This window comes from Manihot esculenta, chromosome 6 (assembly GCF_001659605.2).
Source record: "Manihot esculenta cultivar AM560-2 chromosome 6, M.esculenta_v8, whole genome shotgun sequence".
In the NCBI taxonomy this organism is placed as follows: domain Eukaryota; kingdom Viridiplantae; phylum Streptophyta; class Magnoliopsida; order Malpighiales; family Euphorbiaceae; genus Manihot; species Manihot esculenta.
This window is the reverse complement of record NC_035166.2, coordinates 13,206,751-13,230,525: the sequence shown is the minus strand read 5'-3', so window position 1 is coordinate 13,230,525 and position 23,775 is coordinate 13,206,751.

Here is a 23,775-nt window from a genome sequence, read left to right as displayed (position 1 = left end):
GTCCAGAGGTTGGGGTTGATGATCTCTGAGTTAGAGTGTCCTCTCTGGGTCAGTGGACCCAAGTGTGATCCATCAGTGGCAGAGTCAGTCTGCCAGTGCAGTCCAGTCTTTGTTGAGGGAAGATGCCTTTCCGCCGACCTTGTGGTTCTAGACTTGACAGATTTTGACGTCATTCTAGGGATGGACTGGTTATCTACCCATGGTGCTACCTTGGACTGCAGGGACAAGGTAGTCAAGTTCAGAGTTCAGGATGGGTCAGAGATTGTCTTCAGGGGAGACAGGAGGGGTACACCTAGAGGTCTGATATCAGCTCTTCAGGCTCGTAGGTTGCTTAGGAAGGGATGTCAAGGGTATTTGGCTCATGTGAGAGAGCTTAGCAGTCAGGTTAGAGAGCCCGCCTCGGTGCCAGTGGTTAGAGAGTTTCTAGACGTCTTCCCAGATGAGCTGCCAGGCTTACCACCTGCTAGGGAGATAGAGTTCGAGATAGAATTGATGCCTGGAACCCGACCGATCTCTATCCCTCCCTACAGGATGGCTCTAGCTGAGTTGAAGGAATTGAAAGAACAGTTGCAAGAGCTGGTAGAAAAGGGCTTCATCCGACCGAGCACTTCACCTTGGGGTGCACCAGTTTTGTTTGTGAGAAAGAAGGATGGATCCCTTAGACTTTGTATCGACTACAGGCAGTTGAACAAAGTCACTACCAAGAATAAGTACCCATTGCCAAGGATCGACGATCTATTTGACCAGTTAGCTGGAGCAGGTTGTTTCTCCACAATAGATCTGAGATCGGGGTACCATCAGTTGAGGATCAGAGAAGATGATGTGCCAAAGACAGCTTTCAGGACCATATATGGGCATTTTGAGTTCCTCGTAATGCCGTTCGGGTTAACCAACGCCCCTGCAGCATTCATGGATCTCATGAACAGAGTGTTTAGCCAGTACCTGGATCACTTCGTTATTGTCTTCATAGATGATATCTTAGTGTATTCCAGGAATGCAGAGGAGCATGCCCATCATCTGCGGTTGGTTTTACAGACCTTGAGGGAACATGGCTTGTATGCCAAGTTCTCTAAGTGTGAGTTCTGGCTGAGGAGCATTTCGTTCTTGGGGCATGTAGTGTCAGAAAATGGAATAGAAGTGGACCCCAAGAAGGTAGAAGCTGTGGCTAACTGGCCTAGACCCACTTCAGTGACGGAGATCAGGAGTTTCTTGGGTTTGGCAGGTTACTGCAGGAGGTTCGTTCAGGACTTCTCGAAAATAGCAGCTCCTCTGACCAGACTAACCAGGAAGAATCAGAAGTTTCTGTGGACCGACCAGTGCGAAGAGAGTTTTGAAGAGCTCAAGAAGAGGTTGACTTCGGCACCAGTATTAGCTCTGCCATCTAGTGAGGAGGACTTTACAGTCTTCTGTGATGCGTCCCGTGTGGGACTGGGTTGTGTACTAATGCAGAATGAGAGGGTGATCGCTTATGCGTCTAGGCAGCTGAAGAAGCACGAGTTGAATTACCCCACACATGACCTTGAGATGGCAGCAGTAATCTTTGCACTCAAGATGTGGAGGCACTACCTCTATGGGGTAAAATGTGAGATCTTCACAGATCATAAGAGCCTGTAGTACATCCTGAGTCAAAGAGATTTGAACTTGAGACAGAGGAGATGGGTAAAGCTGCTGAGTGACTATGATTGCAAGATTCAGTATCATTCGGGTAAGGCGAATGTTGTGGCAGACGCCCTAAGCCGGAAGTCACTAGGCAGTCTATCCCACATCACGGCAGAGAGGAGACCAGTGGTGAAGGAGTTTTACAAGCTTATTGATGAAGGTCTACAGTTGGAGTTGTCTGGTACAGGTGCTTTAGTGGCCCAGATGAGAGTGACACCTGTGTTTCTGGAGCAGGTAGCTCAGAAACAGCATGAGGACCCCGAGTTAGTGAAGATTGCCAGGACTGTTCAGTCAGGCAAGGACAGTGAATTCAGATTTGACAGTAAGGGGATCCTCCGCTATGGGAGTCGATTGTGTGTACCAGATGACATAGGGCTAAAAGGAGACATTATGAGAGAGGCTCATAATGCAAGACACAGCGTTCACCCCGAAGCCACCAAGATGTATCAAGATCTGAAGAAAGTTTATTGGTGGCCAGCGATGAAGAAAGAAGTGGCATAGTTTGTGTCAGCCTGCGAAGTGTGTCAGAGGGTGAAGCTGGAACATCAGAAACCGGCTGGAATGCTTAACCCGCTACCTATTCCAGAGTGGAAATGGGAGAATATAGCTATGGACTTCGTAGTGGGGTTACCGGCGACGTCCAACAGATTGGACTCCATATGGGTGATTGTGGACAGACTCACCAAATCTGCTCACTTCATCCCTGTCAGGAGTGGCTATTCTGTGGACAAGTTGGCGCAGGTGTATGTTGATGAGATCGTCAGGCTGCATGGGGTTCCTGTTTCAATAGTGTCTGATAGAGGGCCCCAGTTCACCTCCAGGTTTTGGCGGAGTCTGCAAAATGCCATGGGTACTAGGTTGAATTTCAGTACTGCCTTCCACCCCCAGACTGATGGACAGTCAGAAAGGACCATCCAGACTATCGAGGATATGCTCAGAATGTGTGTGCTGGACTTTGGCGGTTATTAGAGGCAGCATCTACCTTTGGTGGAGTTTGCCTACAATAACAGCCATCATGCTAGCATCGGGATGGCTCCATATGAAGCTTTATATGGAAGGAAGTGCAGGTCACCTGTTTGCTGGGAAGAAGTTGGAGAAAAGGCCTTTGCAGGGCCTGAGCTAGTAGAGATTACCAGTAGGGTGGTACCCGTAATCAGAGAGAGGATCAAGACTGCTGCAAGCAGACAGAAGAGTTATGCAGACATCCGCAGACGGCAGGTAGAGTTTCAGGAGGGGGATCTGGTATTGCTCAAGGTGTCTCCAATGAAAGGAGTGGTTCGCTTTGGGAAGAAAGGTAAACTAGCCCCACGATACATCGGACCCTTTGAAATCTTGCAGAAGATTAGGAATGTGTCGTACAAGCTAGATTTGCCTGCTTCAATGGGAAGAATCCATCTGGTTTTCCATGTTTCAATGTTAAGGAAGTTTGTGTCGGATCCGGGCAAGGTTCTTAGTGAGCCTGATGTGGAGATCCAAGAGGATCTCACCTATGTTGAGCAGCCAGTACGGATCATAGACAACCAGATCAGAATGCTAAGAAACAAGGAAATCCCGATGGTGAAAGTCTTGTGGAACCACCACAATATGGAAGAGTGCACTTGGGAGACACGGGAGTCCATGCTCCAGCAATATCCTTAACTTTTCTGAGGTTTGTCCCTTATGAGTTTTATGTGCTTTGTATGTATGTTATGTGTATGCCATGCTATGTGCTAGTTGAGGAACATTCGGGGACGAATGTTCTTAAGGGGGGAGAATGTAATACCCGGCTAGACTCCGGTATCGGAATTCCTACCGTCCGGTGGAATCTCGGGTGTCGGAGACCTCTAGAAGGGTAAAAACATGTTTTCATAAAATGTTTTAATGTTTTTCATGGTTTTAAGTAAAGAGGAAATGAGTTTTTGAATGAAAATAGCTTTGGAGGAAAACCCAGGTTCAGCCGCCGAACCTCAAGTTCGGCCGCCGAACATGCAGGCATTTTGGGTGTGCCTTAGGCCCCCGAAGGCATAGGTTGAGGAAAGTCCAGGTTCGGCCGCCGAACCTCAAGTTCGGCCGCCGAACATGGCATGCATGCGGAGGCACGTTCGGCCCCCGAACGTGGCCTGGCCAGCCACTATAAAAGGGTCCCTTAGCCGAAAACGGGCGAGTTTTTCTCCCCATTGTCGGCCAAGGTGAGCTCTCCGCCGTTCCTCACCAATCCTTGAGTTTTTCCTTCAAATCTTTCAAGATTTTCACAAGTTTTTGCTTTGTTTTGAAGATTTTCGAGTTTAAAGCAAGTTTTGGAGCTTTGAGGTTCAAGAACTCAAAAATCTCCCACCTCCGAGTTTAGGACGTCTCTCTCTCGATCTTCAAGAGGTAAGAGCCGATCTTAAGCTCATTTCATGTTTAAAGTTAGTTTTATGAAGATCTTTGGGGTAGAATGCATGTTTAGCTTATAGTTAGGTTTTTGAGTTTATGTTATGTTTTGAGCAATGTATGTTGAATTTGTGTTGCTTGATGTGTTGTAGTTGGGGTTTAAGGTAGTTTGAGACCCCTAGGAGCTTGTATGCATGTTTTGGTTGAGCAAAATGCATGATGGCATGAGTTTGAGGCATTTGTGCATGTTTGAACCGAGTTTCTGCCCTTCGGGAGAAACCAGGTTCGGCAGCCGAAAGGACTTTCGGCCGCCGAACCCTCTTGTGGAGGCAGCCTTCGGCTGCCGAAGCTTGCCCCCGAAAGGAGACTTTCGTCTCTGTCTGGGAGTTTCGGCCGCCGAAAGTGCCACCGAACATGCATGAGTTTCGCCTCTGTCTGGGAGTTTCGGCCGCCGAAGGTGCCGCCGAAGGTGCCGCCGAACCTGCCTGACTTTCGGCTCTGGAGGGACTTTCGGCCGCCGAACCTACCGCCGAAAGTGCCCTGTCCAGCCTTCTTTTGCATGTTTTGCATGATTGTTTCATGATGTTCTAGGGGGTTTTTGGGGAGTAGTTTAGAGTTATGTTCATGTATGGTTGGTCCCTCATTTGAGTCCACCTGTGTAGGTTCGGACCCGAGGAATCGAGGACCCCAGCAGTGAGTTCAGCTGCTTCTGAGTCAGTAGAGCTTCAGCTAGAGGTGAGTGGAATAACTTTTATGCTTTTAAATAAATAAACCAGTTTTAGCATGATTCACGCATCATGAATGCCATGAAATATTTTAGGTTGTTTATATTAGAAATCACGAATATGTTGCATTGCATAATATGTTGATGATGTGGATGAATGTTGAATGATCCTTTAGTCCTCGTATGTTATGATATGATGATGATACGGTACGAAAGACCAGTGAGGCCCATTCTACGCCCCTGGCACTATGTAAGAGAAAGACCAGTGAGGCCCATTCTACGGCCCTGGCATTATGGAATGTTATGTCATGCTATGTTATGATTATGTAAGAGGAAGACCAGTGAGCCCCATTCTACTCCCCTGGCACAGTTGGACCATGTAGAGGACTATTGGTGACAAATTCATCCTTGATGTGATTAGCTGTGATGTGATGCATTTCATGTTATCATATGTTTCAAATGTTTTATTATTCTGCTCACTGGGCTCTAGTAGCTCACCCCTCTCCCAAATTCCCCAGGTTTGCAGGTACGGGTTAGACAGAGAAGTCAAGAAGAGTAATGAAGTCTTATGTATGTAATAGTTAGAATGTGGACATGACAGATTGTATAATGATGTATAGATATGTAATGTAACGATATTAAGGTTAGAAGTGTGCTTGACCATAGTATATTGTAATCCCTTTTGATACATGATCTTAATGTTTATTGATGACTATGTTTAGCCAACTCAACACATGTTATGCCACCCATTGGGGGCATTGATGAGATCCCATAGAGGGGTCAAGTTTATGATGATGATTATGTTCAATGCATGCACAGGTTGAGTTTGGCGTATGATAGAATGTATGAAAGAAAAGTTTTAATTTTTATGTATGTTGTTGATCATGTATGGGATTAAACAAGTTTACAGGTTGCATGTCAGGCTTGCTACGGGTCCCAGCGGCCTTAAGCCGATCTGGATCCTAGCGCCTGTAGCGGTCCGATTTTCGGGTCGTTACAGTTCAACTGCGTGTAGTCGATACAAAGTCTAAGGGATCCATCTTTCTTTTTCACAAACAGCACTGGAGCACCCCAAGGTGAGGTACTCGGTAGGATGAAACCCTTTTCTACTAGCTCTTGCAACTGATCTTTCAATTCTTTCAACTCAGCTGGTGCCATCCTGTAGGGAGGGATAGAGATTGGTCTGGTTCCAGGCATCAATTCTATCTCGAACTCTATCTCCCTAGCAGGTGGTAAACCTGGCAGTTCGTCTGGGAACACATCAAGAAACTCACTGACCACAGGTACTGAGGCGGGCTCTCTGACATGACTATCCAGCTCTCTCACATGAGCTAGAAAACCCTGACAACCCCTCCTAAGCAACCTACGAGCCTGTAGGGCTGATATCAAACCTCTAGGTGTACCCCTCCTGTCTCCTCTGAAGACAACCTCTGACCCATCCTGACCTCTGAACTTAACTACCTTGTCTCTGCAGACCAAGGTAGCACCATGGGTAGATAGCCAATCCATCCCTAGAATGACGTCAAAATCTGTCAAATCTAGAACCACAAGGTCGGCTGAAAGGCATCTCCCCTCAACAAAAACTGGACTACACAGACAGACTGACTCTGTCACAGACGGGTCACACTTGGGTCCACTAATGTAACGACTCGGAAATCGGACCGCTACCGGCTCTAGGATCCAGATCGGCATAAGGCCGCCGGGACCCGTAGCAAGCCGAACATACATCCTGCATACCTGTTTAATCCCATACATGATCAACGCATACATAAAAAAATTTGAACTTTTCTTTTCATACATTCACCAAACTCAACCTGTGCATACACTATTCATAATCATAAACATTAACCCCACCTTGGAGTACTCAACAATGCTCCAATGGAGTGACATAACATGCATTGAGTTTGGTTTACATAAACATCATTAAAATTATGTACTCAAAAGGGATTAACAACATACTAGGGTCAAGCACAATTCTATCCTCAATATCCTTATTACATAACATAACTATTCAACACTTAACATTTACATCATTATCTATGTCCACATCTAGCTATTACATAGACCATGACCTCATTACTCTTGCTGACTTCCTGGTCTATCCCGTACCTGCAAACCTGGGGGTTAAGGGAGAGGGGTGAGCTACTAGAGCCCAGTGAGCAGAATAATAAAACATTTAAAACATATGATAATATGGAATGCATCACATCACAATCATATCACATCAAGGATGAACTTGTCACCAATAGCCCTCAACATAATCCAATCATGCCAGGGGCGTAGTGCAGGCCACACCTGGTCTTTCTCTTACATAATCATAACATAACATAACATTATCCAATAATGCCGGGGGCGTAGTGCAGGCCACACCCGGACTTTCACTTACATAGTGCCAGGGGCGTAGTGCAGGCCACACCTGGACTTCCATACCGTATCATCATATCATAACATGTCATAGCATAAAGAGGGCTAAAGGATCATCCAACATTCATCCACATCAACAGCATAATATGCAATGCAACATATTCGTGAATTCTAATGCAAACAACCTAATATATATCATGGCATTCATGATGCGTGAATCATGCTAAAACTATTATTATTTGCTTTGAAACGTAAAGAGTTATTCCACTCACCTTAGGCTAGCTTTGACAAGACACTGAAGCAGCTGACTCACTGCTGGGGTCCTCGGTTCCTCGGGTCCGAACCTACACAGGTGGACTCAAATGAGGGACCAAACATACATGAACATGACTCTAAAATACTCCCCAAAAACCCCCTAGAACACCTCAAAACAATCATAGAAAACATGCAAAGGAGGGCTGCACAGGGCACTTTCGGCGGCAGGTTCGGCGGCCGAAAGTCCCTCCAGAGCCGAAAGTCAGGCAGGTTCGGCGGCACCTTCGGCGGCCGAAAGTGCCCTCCAGAGACGAAAGTCCATCTTCGGGGGCAGGGTTCGGCAGCCGAAAGTTTGCCTCCCCAGGCAGGTTCGGCGGCCGAAAGTCCCTTCGGCTGCTGAATCTGGTTTCTCCCAAAGGGGCAGAAACTCGGCTCCAACATGCACAAATGCCTCCCAACATTCAACCATGCATCCAACTCTCTCAAAACATGCATACACACATACATTAACACCTAGGGGTCTCAAACTATCCTAAACCCCAACTAAAACACATCAAACATACAAATACAACTCACATTGTCCATAATGGCACCCAAACCCTATCAACATGCATAAACTCTAACACATGCATTCTACCCCAAGAATCAACTTAAAACTTACTTAAAACATAAAATGAGCTCAAGATCGGCTCCTACCTCTTGAAGATCGAGAGAGAGAGACGATCTAAACTTGGAGAACAAAGGAAAAGAGCTCCTGGGTCTTCCAAGCCTTAAAACTTGCTCTTTGCTCAAAAATCTTCAAAACAAAGTGAAAACTCGTGAAAATCGTGAAAGATTTGGAGGAAGAAACTCAAAATCGACGAGGGACGGCGGAGAGCTCACCTTGGCCGAAAATGGGGAGAAAAGTTCGCCCGTTCGGACAAGGGGACCCTTTTTTAGGTGGCTGGCCAGGCCACTTTCGGGGGCCGAACGTGCCTCCGCATGCATGCTATGTTCGGCGGCCAAACCTGGACTTCCCTCACCTATGCCTTCGGGGGCCTAACGTGCCTCCGAAACGCATGCATGTTCGGCGGCCGAACTTGAGGTTCGGCGGCCGAACTTGAGGTTCGGCGGCCGAACTTGAGGTTCGGCGGCCGAACCTGGGTGTTCCTCTAAGGTTATTTTCATGCAAAAACTCATTTTCTTTTTACTTAAAACCATAAAATACATTAAAACATTTTATGAAAACATGATTTTACCCTTCTAGAGGTTTCCGACATCCGAGATTCCACCGGACGGTAGGAATTCCGGTACCGGAGTCTAGCCGAGTATTACAACTAACCCATAGGGGACACCCTAACCTGGAGACCATCAACCCCAACCTCTCGACGGCTCTCAGAGCAATAAAAGAATGCGATGCACCAGGGTCCATTAAGGCATAAACACCGGAACAACCAATGATGAGATTACCTAACACCACGGTGTTGGATGTATTAGCTTCCTGCTGTGTCATAGTGAAAATCCGTGCTGGAGCAGACGGACCTTCACCTCTGAAACCCGCTGAAGAAGAGGCTGCCCCTCTCCCTCTACCTCTGCCACTGGCCTGAGTTGCTGCTGGAGCTACTGGCTGTGCCACATTGCCTGAAGTTGTCTGCTGAGATTGTGCCATAAAAGATGCTCTAGGACACTCCCGTGCCATGTGTCCCTCCTGCCCACATCTGAAGCAGGCCTTTGACCCATACAGACATACTCCCTTGTGTGGCTTACCACACTTCACACAAGCTACATTATTCGCACCAGAGCTCGAGCCACTTCCCAATCCCAGACCTAACTTGATCTTGCTCCAGAACTTATTCTTCTTTGAACTTTTGGTGGTACTGCTCCACCTCTTACTGCTTGAACTCAAAGAGGAGGGATCTAACTTTCCCCCACCTGGGGTCTTGGAACCAGAAGGCTGTGCCACTGACTGTTTCACTTTTCCCTCGATTATTGCACTAGCCTCCATCCTCTGGGCCATATCAACAATGGCATGGAAACTCTCCCTCTCTGCTGACTGAATTAAGGAGGAATACCTGGAATGGAGCCTCATGATATACCTCCTTGACTTCTTCTTATATGTGTCCAAATTCTGTTCAGCAAACGACAACAGCTCCAAGAATCTGTCAGTGTACTCATCGACACTCATCTCATCGGTCTGCCTCAACTGCTCAAATTCAATCATCTTCAGCTCCCTGGAGCTTTCAGGGAAAGCCCATCCTGCAAAATCATTTGCAAATTCTTACCAGGACATACTATCCACCCTCGGGTTCACATAATTTTTAAACCACTCCCGGGCCTTCTTGCATTTTAGTGTGAACCTAGCCAGCTGAATGGCTCTACCATCATCAGCTCCTATCTCATCTGTAATCATCTTGACCCTCCCAAGATACTCAAACGGGACATCACCTGTTTCATACTGGGGAGCACCCAGCTTCATGTAGTCAGTCATCTTGACCTTGCTCCCTCCAGATGAGCTAGGGTTAGGTATTTGGGTTTTTGGGACAGTAGGTTCTGCTGGTGGTGGAGGTACAACATTTCCTGAGGTAGGATTTGCTGGATTTGGATAATAGGGTGGGGGTGGATACATGGGGTACTGTGAGTATGGTGGGTAGAAAGGTGGGTATGGCATGTGTGGGTGGTAAGGGTTGAAACTGGGGTAATCCGATGTACCTCCCATCGAATACCCAGGGTTCTGTGAAAAGGGTGGGTATTGACTAAACAAACCCCGAGGCCTGAGTGCCTCCTTGGGACTCTCCCATACCCTCTTCTAACATGCTCACACTAAGACTGCCATCCCTCCTCTGATCTACATCCATATCATCCCCCACATCTTCTGACATTCCACCTTGCACAGTTCCCCTCACTGATCTGCTTCTACCCAGATCCAAAGACCTTCTAGGGTCTCTTACTGCTCTTTCTCTGCTAGACCTACTTGACATTGCCCTAGGCAATGCAGGAGGACGGGCATCCGTGCCCTCGTCCTGAGGTGGTACTCCAGTCAATCGTGCAGATCGATGAGTTCCTCTCATCCTGTTTTCTGAAAAAAAACAGCACATATCACACAAACATCAGCATCATATGGTTCATGTGGAAACACATGAACCCGCATCACATATATTACATACATAACATGTCATTAATGCACATGCATACTATCATGGCATTTCATATCATCATACAAGACATGACTCCACATCCTATCCTAGTGGACATGATCTTTCCTATCGTGCTTGACCTTCTATAACATCTATGAGCCCGACACACTATAGGTCCGACCATATGAACCTAGGGCTCTGATACCAATCTGTAACGACCCGAAAATCGGACCGCTACCGGCGCTAGGACCCAGGTCGGCATAAGGCCGCCAGAACCCGTAGCAAGCCAAACATACATCCTGTATACCTATTTAATCCCATACATGATCATACATAACATGAAAACTGGAAACTTTTTCTTTCATTAACCAAGCTTAACCTGAACAAACTCATAGACATAAACATAAACCTCACACTGGAGCCCTCATCAAATGCTCCAATGGGGTATCATAACATACATTAAGCTTGGTTTACCATAGACATCATAAAACATATTATAGATCATGTATCAAAAGGGATAACCATACACATAGGGTCAAGCACAACTTCTAATCCTCAATAACATTATTACATAACATGACTATTCAAAACATTACATTACATTTCATCATGTCCACATCTAACTATAACATGAACATAACTTTACTCTTCTTAACCTCCTGATCTAGCCCGTACCTGCAAACCTGGGGATTAGGGGAGAGGGGTGAGCTACAAGAGCCCAGTGAGCAGAATAATAAAGCGTTTTAAACATATGTTATAATGGATTGCCTCACATCACAACAAATCACATCAAGGATGGTATTGTCACCAATAGTCCTCTACATAGTCCAACCGTGCCAGGGGCATAGAATGGGCCTCACTGATCTTTCTCTTAACATAACATAACATAGCATAACATTCCAACATGTCAGGGGCGTAGAATGGGCCTCACTGGTCTTTCTCTTAACATAGTCCAGAGGCGTAGAATGGGCCTCACTGGTCTTTCTCTTAACATAGTCCAGGGGCGTAGAATGGGCCTCACTGGTAATCCGTACCGTATCATCATCATATCATATCATACGAGGACTAGAGGATCATCCAATAACCAATCCATATCAACAGCATAAAATGCAATGCAACATATTCGTGAATTCTAATGCAAACAACCTAGTATATCACATGTCATTCATGATGCATGATTCATGCTAAAACTTTCATTAATTTAAAACATAAGGTTTATTCTACTCACCTCTGGCTGAAGCTCTAAAGACTCTAAAGCAGCTATCTCACTGCTGGGGTCCTCGGTTCCTCGGGTCCGAACCTACACATGTGGACTCTAATGAGGGACCAAACATACATGAACATGACTCTAAAATACTCCCCAAAAACCCCCTAAACACCTTGAAACAATCATAGAAATCATGCAAAGGAAGGCTGAATAGGGCACTTTCGGCGGCAGGTTCGGCGGCCGAAAGTCCCTCCAGAGCCGAAAGTCATGCACCTTCGGCGGCATTTTCGGCGGCCGAAGGTTCTCTCCAGAGACGAAACTCATGCATGTTCGGTGGCACCTTTGGCGGCCGAAACTCCCCTCCAGAGCCGAAAGTCCACTTTCGGGGGCAGGGTTCGGCGGCCGAAAGAGCCTTCGGCTACCGAACCTGAGTTCTTCCCAAGGGCAGAACTCAGCCTCATTCAATGCACATTTGCCTCCCAAACTCCTCAACTCAACCAAAACATGCATAAACACTTCCACAACAAGCATACATTCATACATAAGCTCCTAGGGGCTTCAAACTAACATAAACCCCAATTACAACACATCAAACAACACACATTGCTCAAAAACTCAACATAAACCCATAAACTCAAAAATATCCTAACATGCATTTCTACCCCATAAAACTTCATAAAACTTACTTAAAACATGCAAGGAAGGTTGGATCGAAGCTTACCTCTTGAAGATCTAGAGGAGAAACGACCCTAACTTGGAGATGGGAAAGATTTCACTCTTGGGGTCTCCAAGCTCCAAAACTTGCTCTTTTGCTCAAATATCTTCAAATCAAGACAAAACTAGTTAAAACTCGAAAGATCAGAGGAAAACATCAAAAATCAACCATGGGAGAGCATGAACTCACCGTTGGCCGAAAATGGGGGAGAAAGCTCGTCCGTTTCGGCCATGGGGTCCTTTTATAGGGGCTGGCCAGACCACCTTCGGCAGCCTAAAGTGCCCCCTAAACTCATGCAAGTTCGGCGGCCGAACATGAGGTTCGGCGGCCGAACCTTTGCAACTTTCGGAAGCCTAACATGCCCCCCTAAACTATCCAATGTTCGGCGGCCGAACCTGGAAATGCCTCCTTGGTCTTTTTCATTCAAAACTTAATTTCTTTCTTGCTTAAAACCATAAAATATATTAAAACATTTTATAAAAACATAATTTTACTCTTCTAGGGGTCTCCGACATCCGAGATTCCACCGGACGGTAGGAATTCTGATACCGGAGTCTAGCCGGGTATTACATACACCTGAAACTTTGGTCCCATCTTGTGTCGCTCCATGTCCCCAACTTCCATCCACTACCATCGCACCACCCAACTAGAATCATGTCACCACCTAGTCTCAAAATAATATTTTTAAGCCTAAAAAGATTGTTGATTAATTGGCTGTTGTTCACCCACCCATCATTTCTACCAATTGCTTAGCTATCAAATTTTCACAATTGCAACTATCTATAATTAGCCTGCAAATCGCTTCTCCCACTTGACACTTCGCTTGAAAAATCTTTCTCCTTTGTGTCTCATCCTCCTATTTCGTCGAACATAGAATTTTCTTCACCACATAGGTAACCTCCTCATCTTCAGAACCAGTAATAGACCCATCATCTTTATCCATTTTCTCCTCAGATTCAACCACCTCCTCAACCATATTAACCTATCGACGATCATTATTAACTCCTTTGTGTTCTGGACAATTATTCGATCGATGTCCAGGTTGCCTGCAACGATAACATATGTCCCTAGATTATTTTTTATAAGGATTGATTTTGCCTCCTTTGTCTGATGTATTGATGACTGCCTTTCCCTTACTGTCTCTCCTTTCTTCTACAGTATTATAATGATTGTCAGAATTTACAACCTTAGAAGGTTGTCTGCTGTAATTACCTCTATACTGTTGAGTTCCTGTCAAATTAGAATTTCTATAATTAAATTTTTAATTAGACTGATGTTGAGGCTGCCATGCAACACATTCTTTTGCTCTTTTCGCCATCTCAATGACATCTGCTAAAGTGAAAATCACAGCTACTCTTATCATACAATGAATTTTGTGATTCAGTCCCCTCTGATAGTGAGCAACCTGCTAGGCTTCATTCTCACAGTTATCACACCTTATCTGCAACCTCAAAAACTCATCTGTATATTCATTCACCCTTCGACTCTCTTGAATACAGTCATGATATTGGTTATACAAAACCTAGGCGTGATCACTAGGCAAGAACCAATGTTTAATCATCTGTTTCATCACAGCAAGTTTTGTATAGGTTCAAACCTATTGCGATGGCATTCGTTTTGAATAGAATTCTTCCATGTTGCTGCACCACCCTTTAATTTATAAGCCACAATCGAACCTTTCAATCATTCTCTACGTTCATAACTTTAAAAAATCGATCAACCTCCACTAACCAATCAAGGACATATTCTACATCTAACGAACTAAAAAAGTTTTGAAGATCTATCTTTATCTTGTAATCTTCGTGATAATCCTATAGGGATTTGTGACCACTGAATTTGAAACTGGCTGTGGGCGTTCGACTGCAGCGGATTGATTGTTACCAAATTGTAGAGCTAGTTGTATGATCATCTCCCTTAATTCTGCTAAGGATGCCTCAAGCAGCGAGTCGCGCCTCTTGGTTGTCGGCCATGGATGAACTTTGCTTTGATACCAACTAAAATAGGACTGTTTAGACTCCATCACGAGTTTTAATCAATAACGTTTGATTAAGATGAAATTCAAAAAATAAAAGGTTAGAAGTCGAAATTTCTTATTAAATTCTCGAAGATTGAAAAGTGTCTCAAACAGGCAAGAAAATGACTATTTATAATAACAAAAACTCTAATATGAAAAATTATGAAAAAATCCAAAAAAATAATAAAAATATAAAATTGATCCTCTAAACGATTGAATTTGGGTCTTGAACTTTGTGACAGGCCTATAGCTCTTGTCATATTTTTAAAAGTCGTCCATCTTAAAATTTCCTTTCCGAAAAGCTATTGTGGACCTTCGACGGGTATCGACAGCAGAAGTTAAATCCGGTCCAAATCTTCTATAAATTCTAAGGCTAATTGCTCCACATCAATATGTAATACCATTCTCGGCACACCTAAAATATCTAATAATTTACCTTGAAAAGAGTCACTTTAGTCTTCAACATGCCCTAATGAGTGTAAAGTAACCCTAGCATGCCCAAGGTCGTGTTTGCGTCTAAAGGCATTCCAAAGCCACATTTTGAAGGGTCTTTCACCTTCAAAAAAAACTTCCTAATTAGCCCTAAAGATCCTAAAATACATAGATAAATGTTTATTTACCAGGAGAATTTTGGACTGAGATTCAAGGATTCCCATTTAATCAAAGAGATTTTTAGAGAGAGAAATCAAGAGTTTTAAGCCCTAAAGTTTCCATTAAAGAAGCTCTAGCAAAAGTTGTTTTCACTCTTTCTTTCCTTAATTCCTTTATGTCTTAGCTGGTGTTTATTCATTGATTAATTTATTTTTTAAATTTTTTAAATTTATTTTAATTGAGATTATGTGCAACTAAACTCTCTCCAATTTGGCTATGATTTTATTTTGATTTAATTTTGGATAAATTATTACTTTTTCCATTCCATAATTTTTTTCACTTTATTTTTTTATATATATTAAGAAATAATTTTTTTATTAATTTTGTGATTATATCTATATTGAAAATATTAAATTTTACTCCATCTATCCTATAATTTTTATTCACTTTACTTTTTCACATATATTAAAAAATATAATTTCTTTTATTAACTTTTCAATTATACCCATCTTAATTACATTAAATTTTATTAAATATTAAGAGACATTTAGAGTAGTTTCTTGAAAATAAAACAAAATTAAATAGGCCCATAATAGTTCATTTATATGTTACTATAATCTAAAAAAAGAAAGTAGACAATAATTTTGAAACAACTGAAAAAAGAAAAATGAATAAAAATTATAGGACGGAGGGAGTATTAAATACTAATAGATGTTTTGAGAGATTTTTTGTAAATAAAATAAAATTAAATAGGATTATAATAGTTAGTTTATATATTATTATGATAAAAAAAATGAAGAATAATTTTTAAATAACTAAAAAAGAAAAGATAAATAAAAATTATAAGGTGAAAATAGGATTATGATTCATTGTGTTCTATACATAATACTTGCTTTATGTTAGATCCTACAATTGCATATCAAATGATGAATTAAAAAAAAATCAAGACTTTATACCTAGATTCTTAATCTAGAGATGGACAAAAACTCTTTGTGGAGGTTCATAGAATAATCAAAGAGGTTAATGTGTTTTAGTCAAACCAATTCCGTAAAAATATTTAACTAGCTTGAGTTTCGAGAGAAGACAATAAAATAAAATATTTAGGATTGTTCTTTCTTTAAAAAGTAATTTATCCTTAATTAAGTGAGTGAATTAATTCACATGCAATAGTCAAATTGATTTTATGAACTCCGATCTCTAGAGGCTTTCTCCATTCTTAATTTGTTGATTCTTTGCACTAAATTGATTAGTAGTGGTTCATAATTTAGCTTTGAATTCTTATTTTTCGTTTAGTAGATAAGTTTATTAATCTAAATAATTATATTTTTTACAATTTTATTAATAAATTATTTTGACATGCAATTAAATTGAGTAATTAAGAAATAATAACTGAATAATTATTTTTTATAAAATACAAACTTAGAAATAATTAACCCCAAAGTAATTTCAGACCACAAAAAAAAATATTTTTAATCAAAATTGACCAGTTATTAATACAGCAGAATAAAAATTAAGAATCCATTTGAGAATTTACCTGAACATGATTTTTATAATTCGATTTGAAATTTTAATTTTTATCTTAAAATGCTATCCAAGATTATGTACACGATCTAATATCTATCAGATAAAATCTTATCACAAATTAGGTTCACTATTCAGTTCTAATTAAAAAAATAATTAAATTTATTAATTAAGTAATTTCATTTGACTTTTAATAATTTAAATTAATTTTTAAATATTCATTTAATAAAATTAATTATTTCAATTTAATTTAATTTTTATAAAAATAAAATAATGTAATTGAACTAAAACAAAATTCTCTAGAAATTTTTTTTAAAAATTAATTTCCATATCAAATTATATTTTATTCAATTACATTCCGAAGACATTGGAAAAATAAAAAAGTAAAAGATAATTCTAAGATTGATTGAGTTGACTTCCAGTCAAAAGTTTGTATTTAAGGAAAAAAACAAATAATATTAATTATTCTAATAAATTAACGCGTTTTCATGAAAAATTAAAAGATGATAAATTAAAAGTCTCAATCAATATGACTAAATATGCATCTGAATGGCCAACAATTCTGCAACATTTGAATCTTCTTCGCTTCATTTTTTTTTTCCTTTTTCTCAAATTCTTTTAATAGTTATTGTTGAATTTCACAAATTTCAAACTAATTAATTTGAATTTACATTGAGTGAGTCTATTAAGAGGTTAAAAGACTTCTTTCTAAATTTTAAAATACTTCATACTTAATAAAAACCGGAGACCACTAAGCAACAGGAAAAAGAATATAAACGTGGCCTCCTATCTCACATTTAAAAATATAAAAGAATTTTTTTTTTTTAATAGTGAAAGGTGAATATATCCTAATCATGAGTATATGCAACACCACTCTAATCATGCAAAGGCCACGAAGAAACATTCTCCAGGTTATTAAAAAATGAAGCCTAAAAGGAAGACCTTGAACAAAAGATGCCATTCAATCAACTATAAAATTGGTCTCTCCATAAGTGTGCTTTACTCAACAATCTTATGAATTATTTGAATTTGCATAGTTTTAAATTTTATGCAAAACTATTAGCCATTTTCAACCAATTTGAAAACTAGATTTTATAAACAATTAAATCAGTTGATTTATTTTTATTTTTCAATTGCTATACTTGGAATGAAAAATCAAAAATTTTTTTAATTTAAAAAATTTGCTTTAAAAGAAATAATAATTTAATTGGACTTTTTATTTTGTATTTTTTTAAAATAAACAAAATGTAGAATAGCGTCTAATCAACTTGGTGGATGAGGTCTAAACAGAAAGTTTCTCAACTTGTGGAAAATGATGCCATTTGCTTGTGGAAGAAGTAGGCTTGCCACAGAAAGTGATATCATCTAATCAACACGGTACTCATTGATATTTGTTTCTGACTCATTCAATTTTAAAATTAAATTATACTCATAATATTTTGTTATTATTGTAACAGCCCGGAAACCGAACTGCCACCGGCACTAGGATCCAGATCGACTTAAGGTCGCCGGGACCCGTAGTAAGCCTGCTATCCTGTCTGTATACCTGTGAAATCCCATACATGATCATACATTTTCTGTAAAACATAAAACTTTTCTTCATTCCAAGGCTTAACCTGTGCATGCACTCTCTCTGTTCTCTACTAATCCCTACTAGAGCTCCTCATGACTCTAGGCGGATCAAACTCAGAATGTTAAGCCTGGTGTTTCCATATATACAACACATATATGTAAACATAAACTGGGATTACAACTCTTATAGTCAAGCACCATTTTATACACTATACATAAACCTTATCTCTTTACATTTACATGTCCACACTAGCTATTACAATACTCTGTACTCTTCCTGTACCCTGCTGAGTTCTCTCTGACCTCTGAACCTGCACAACTGGAGTTAGGGGAGAGGGATGAGCTACTATAGCCCAGTGAGTAGAATAGTACTAAAATAACAAGTGATAAAACATGCTCTCATGGAATGCATCACATCACAAGTAATCACATCACCTCGGCCGGACGGATCAAAACTCCCTCTATCTCATCTGGGGTACCGGAGTACCATGTGCCTGGTCCCCGTAGGGCTGTTCCAGGTCTTTGTGCCTGGTCCCCGTAGGGCTGTTCCAGGTCTTTCCTCTGAGGGCTAATGAATCCTCACGAAGTCCGTGCCGTCTCATAGAAACAATGTACAAGGAGCAGTGCCAAGTACAAGGATAAATGCAATGCATCATCTTTGTGTACACTAATGCACTCACCCTATAGCATATGCATGATGCATGAAGCATGATAAAAGATTCAGTTCTCATATTAAAACATTAAGTTAAGTTCCACTCACCTGTAGGTCTCTCTGAACTGACTCTGCAGGTTCTGATACTGGACTCACTGCTGACCTCCCTGATTCCTCTGGTCCGTACCTACACAGGTGGACTCAAATGAGGGACCAAACTCACTCAAGAATATCTCTCAGAAACTCCCCAAAACCCCTCTAAACAATCCTAAAACCATCATAGAAAACATGCTAAAGAAAGCTGGACAGGGCACTTTCGGCGGCAAGTTCGGCGGCCGAAACCCCTCTCCAGAGACAAAACTCATGCATGTTCGGCGGCACCTTCGGCGGCCGAAGGTCTCGTCCAGAGACGAAACTCACACACTTTCGGCGGCCGAACTCCCTCTTTCGGCGGCCGAAGTCTGTGTCTAAACCGACAGCCTAGCTTTCGGGGGCAACCTTTGGCAGCCGAAACTGCCTCCACAAGGGGTTCGGCGGCCGAACCTTCCTTCGGAGGCCGAACCTGGTTTTGCCCGAAGGGCAGAACCCTGCTCTGTTTCATGCAAACTTTGCCCAAAAACCTACAAACATGCATATCAACTACTCCCAACGAGCATATACACATATATATGCACAAGGGGTCTAAAACTACCCTAAAACCCCAAACAAACATAACACATAACACTTAAACATGTTTGAACACCACAAATCACCAAAAACCTCACCTAAACCTAAACATGCATACTACCCATACAAACTTCCTAAAACCTTTCAAAATCATCAAAGAAGCTCAGGATCTTCACTTACCTCTTACACAACTTGAGGAATAAGGATCCTAACGTGGAGATATGAAGAAAAGCTCTTCCAAAGCTCCAAGCTTCAAAACTTAGTTCTTTTGCTCAAAACCTTCATAAGTCACCAAAACTCTTAAAACTCTTGAAAGCTTTGATGAAAATCATGGAAAACATGAAAGTCAACGTGGGAGAGGCTGAAACTCACCTCTGGCTGCAAGTGGAGGAGAAATAACCTCCTTCCACCGACCCTTGGCCCTTTTATAGGTGGCTGGCCAGACCACCTTCGGCAGCCGAACGTGAAGCCGCAACCATGCAATGTTCGGCGGCTGAAAGTGACCTTCGGCGGCCGAACCTTTGCAGTTCTCCCTTGTTGCTTTTCTTTCAAAACTCAAGTCTTTTAACACTTCAAAACATGAAAACAAGTGAAAATACCTTGGAAAACATAGGCATTACCCTTCTCGAGGGTTCCGACACCCGAGATTCCACCGGACGACAGGAATGCCGATGCCGGACTCGAGCCGGGTATTACATTCTCCCCCCCTTAAGAACATTCGTCCCCGAATGTCCCTAACACAACATAAACACATAGAAAAGGGGAAAACTAACCTTAAAATAGATATGGGTATTGCTGGAGCATGGACTCCCGAGTCTCCCAAGTGCACTCTTCTAGGTTGTGGTGGTACCACAACACTTTCACCATTGGTATCTCCTTGTTTCTCAGCTTTCTGATCTGGGTGTCAAGGATCCGCACTGGCTGCTCTACATAGGTGAGATCACTTAAGATTTCCACCTCAGGTTCACTAAGAACCTTCTCTGGATCTGACACAAACTTTCTCAACATAGAAACATGGAATACCGGGTGAATTCTTTCCATAGAAGCCGGTAAATCTAGCTTATACGACACAGGTCCGATCTTCTGCAAGATCTCAAAGGGACCAATGTACCGTGGGGCCAGTTTACCCTTCTTCCCAAACCGAACCACTCCTTTCATCGGAGACACCTTGAGCAATACCATATCCCCCTCCTGGAATTCTATCTGCTTCCTACGGATGTCTGCATAGCTTTTCTGTCTGCTTACAGCTGTTCTGATCCGCTCTCTGATGATAGGCACTAACTTGTTGGTTAGCTCAACTAACTCTGGCCCTGCAAGAGTTTTCTCTCCTACCTCTTCCCAGCAAACAGGTGTTCGGCACTTCCTCCCATACAAAGCTTCATAAGGGGCCATCCCTATGCTAGCATGATGGCTGTTGTTGTAGGCAAACTCCACCAGAGGTAGATGCTGCCTCCAAGAACCGCCAAAGTCTAACACACACATTCTCAGCATATCTTCAATGGTCTGGATGGTTCTCTCTGACTGACCGTCTGTCTGTGGATGGAAAGCAGTGCTGAAATCCAACCTTGTGCCCATTTCATGCTGCAGACTCCGCCAAAACCTGGAGGTGAACTGAGGTCCTCGATCTGATACTATCGACACTGGAACTCCATGCAACCTTACTATCTCGTCTACATACACCTGCGCCAACTTGTCCACAGAGTAGTTACTCCTGACTGGAATGAAGTGAGCAGATTTAGTGAGTCTATCCACAATCACCCATATGGAGTCTAATCTGTTAGACGTCGCCGGTAACCCTACTACAAAATCCATCGCTATGTTCTCCCATTTCCATTCTGGAATCGGCAGTGGGTTAAGCATTCCAGCCGGCTTCTGGTGCTCTAGCTTCACCCTTTGACATGTCTCGCAGGCTGACACGAACTGTGCCACTTCTCTCTTCATTGCTGGCCACCAATACACCCTTCTCAGATCTTGATACATCTTGGTGGCTCCCGGGTGAATGCTATACCGCGCATTATGAGCTTCCCTCATAATGTCTGCCTTCAAACTGCTATCATCTGGTACACATAACCTCTTACCGTGCCGAAGAATCCCCTCACCGTCAAATCTGAACTCTGCACTGTTGCCAGACTGAACAGTCCTGGCAATCTTCACTAACTCGAGGTCTTCGTGCTGTTTCAGCGCCACTTGCTCTAGAAACACTGGTGTCACTCTCATCTGTGCGATCAAAGCACCTGTACCAGATAACTGCAACTGTAACCCTTCTTCCACGAGCTTGTAGAAATCCTTCACCACCGGTCTTCTCTCTACTGCAATGTGGGATAAACTGCCAAGTGACTTCCGGCTTAAGGCATCAGCGACAACATTAGCCTTGCCCGGATGATACTGGATCTTACAATCGTAATCACTGAGCAATTCTACCCACCGTCTCTGCCTCAAGTTTAACTCTCTCTGACTTAAGATGTGCTGCAGGCTCTTATGATCCGTATAGATCTCACACTTTACCCCATAGAGGTAATGCCTCCACATCTTAAGTGCAAAGATAACAGCTGCCATCTCCAGATCGTGTGTCGGGTAATTGCGCTCGTGCTTCGTCAGCTGTCTAGAAGCATAAGCTATCACTCTGTCATTCTGCATCAACACACAACCTAATCCCACTCGGGATGCATCACAGAACACTGTGAAATCTTCATCACTGATCGGCAGCGCTAACACCGGTGCTGAAGTTAACCGTCTCTTCAACTCTGCAAAACTCTCCTCACATTCCTCTGACCACACAAACTTCTGATTCTTTCTGGTCAGTCTGGTCATAGGAGCAGCTATCTTCGAGAAGTCCTGAACAAACCTCCGATGGTAGCCTGCCAAACCCAGAAAACTCTTGATTTCTGTCACTGTAGTGGGTGTAAGCCAGTTGGCTACTGCCTCTACCTTTTTGGGATCTACTGCTATGCCTTCCTCTGATACAACATGTCCCAAAAAGGAAATGCTCCTTAGCCAGAACTCGCACTTGGAGAACTTGGCATACAAGCCATGCTCTCTCAAGGTTTGCAGCACTATCCGCAGATGCGGGGCATGGTCCTCTGCATTCCTGGAGTACACCAAGATATCATCAATAAAGACGATCACAAAACGATCCAAGTACTCCCTGAAAACCCTGTTCATGAGATCCATGAATGCTGCAGGGGCGTTAGTCAACCCGAACGGCATCACAAGGAACTCATAATGCCCATATCTGGTTCTGAAAGCAGTCTTGGATACATCTCCTTCCCTGATCTTCAACTGATGGTATCCGGATCTCAGATCTATTTTAGAAAAACAACCTGCTCCTGCCAGCTGGTCGAATAGATCATCGATCCTGGGTAAAGGATACTTGTTTTTGATAGTGACTTTGTTCAACTGTCTGTAGTCGACACAAAGTCTAAGAGGTCCATCCTTCTTTCTGACAAATAATACTGGAGCACCCCAGGGTGAGGTACTCGGGCGGATGAAACCCTTAGCTACCAAATCCTGTAACTGCTGTTTCAACTCTCGCAACTCTGCTGGTGCCATCCTGTAGGGAGGAATAGAGATCGGTCTGGCATTGGGCATCAACTCAATCTCGAACTCTATTTCCCTATCCGGTGGTAGTCCTGGAAGCTCTTCAGGAAACACGTCTGGGAAGTCTCTAACAACTGGTACTGAGGATGGTTCCCCAACCTGACTGTCTAGCTCTCTCACATAAGCTAGGAACCCCTGACACCCCTTCCTTAACATCCTACGAGCCTGGAGGGCTGATATCAAACCCCTAGGTGTCCCTCTCCTGTCTCCTCTGAAAACACACTCTGACCCATCCTGGTCTCTGACACTGACTACCTTGTCTCTGCAGTTCAGGGTTGCATCATACGTAGATAACCAGTCCATCCCTAGAATGACATCAAAATCTGTCAACTCTAGAACCACCAGGTCAGCTGGAAGGTATCTATCCTCTATGCACACTGGACTGAACCGACAGACTGACTCTGCCAAAGATGGATCACATTTGGGTCCACTGACCCATAGAGGACACTCTAACTCAGACACCCTCAGACCCAACCTCTCGGCAGCTCTAGAAGAAATGAAAGAGTGAGAAGCACCGGGGTCCATTAAAGCATACACCTCTGAACACCCAATGATGAGAGTACCTGACACCACCGTGTTCGACGTGTCTGCCTCCTGCTGAGTCAGGGTGAAAATCCATGCTGGGGCTGACGGACCTGCACCTCGGGAACCCATCCCTGATGAAGAGGCTGCCCCTCTTCCTCTTCCTCTGCCACTGCTTGGTGGTATGGCTGAAGCTACGGGCTGTACTACACTGCCCGCACTCATCTGCTGGGATGGTGCAACCAAAGTTG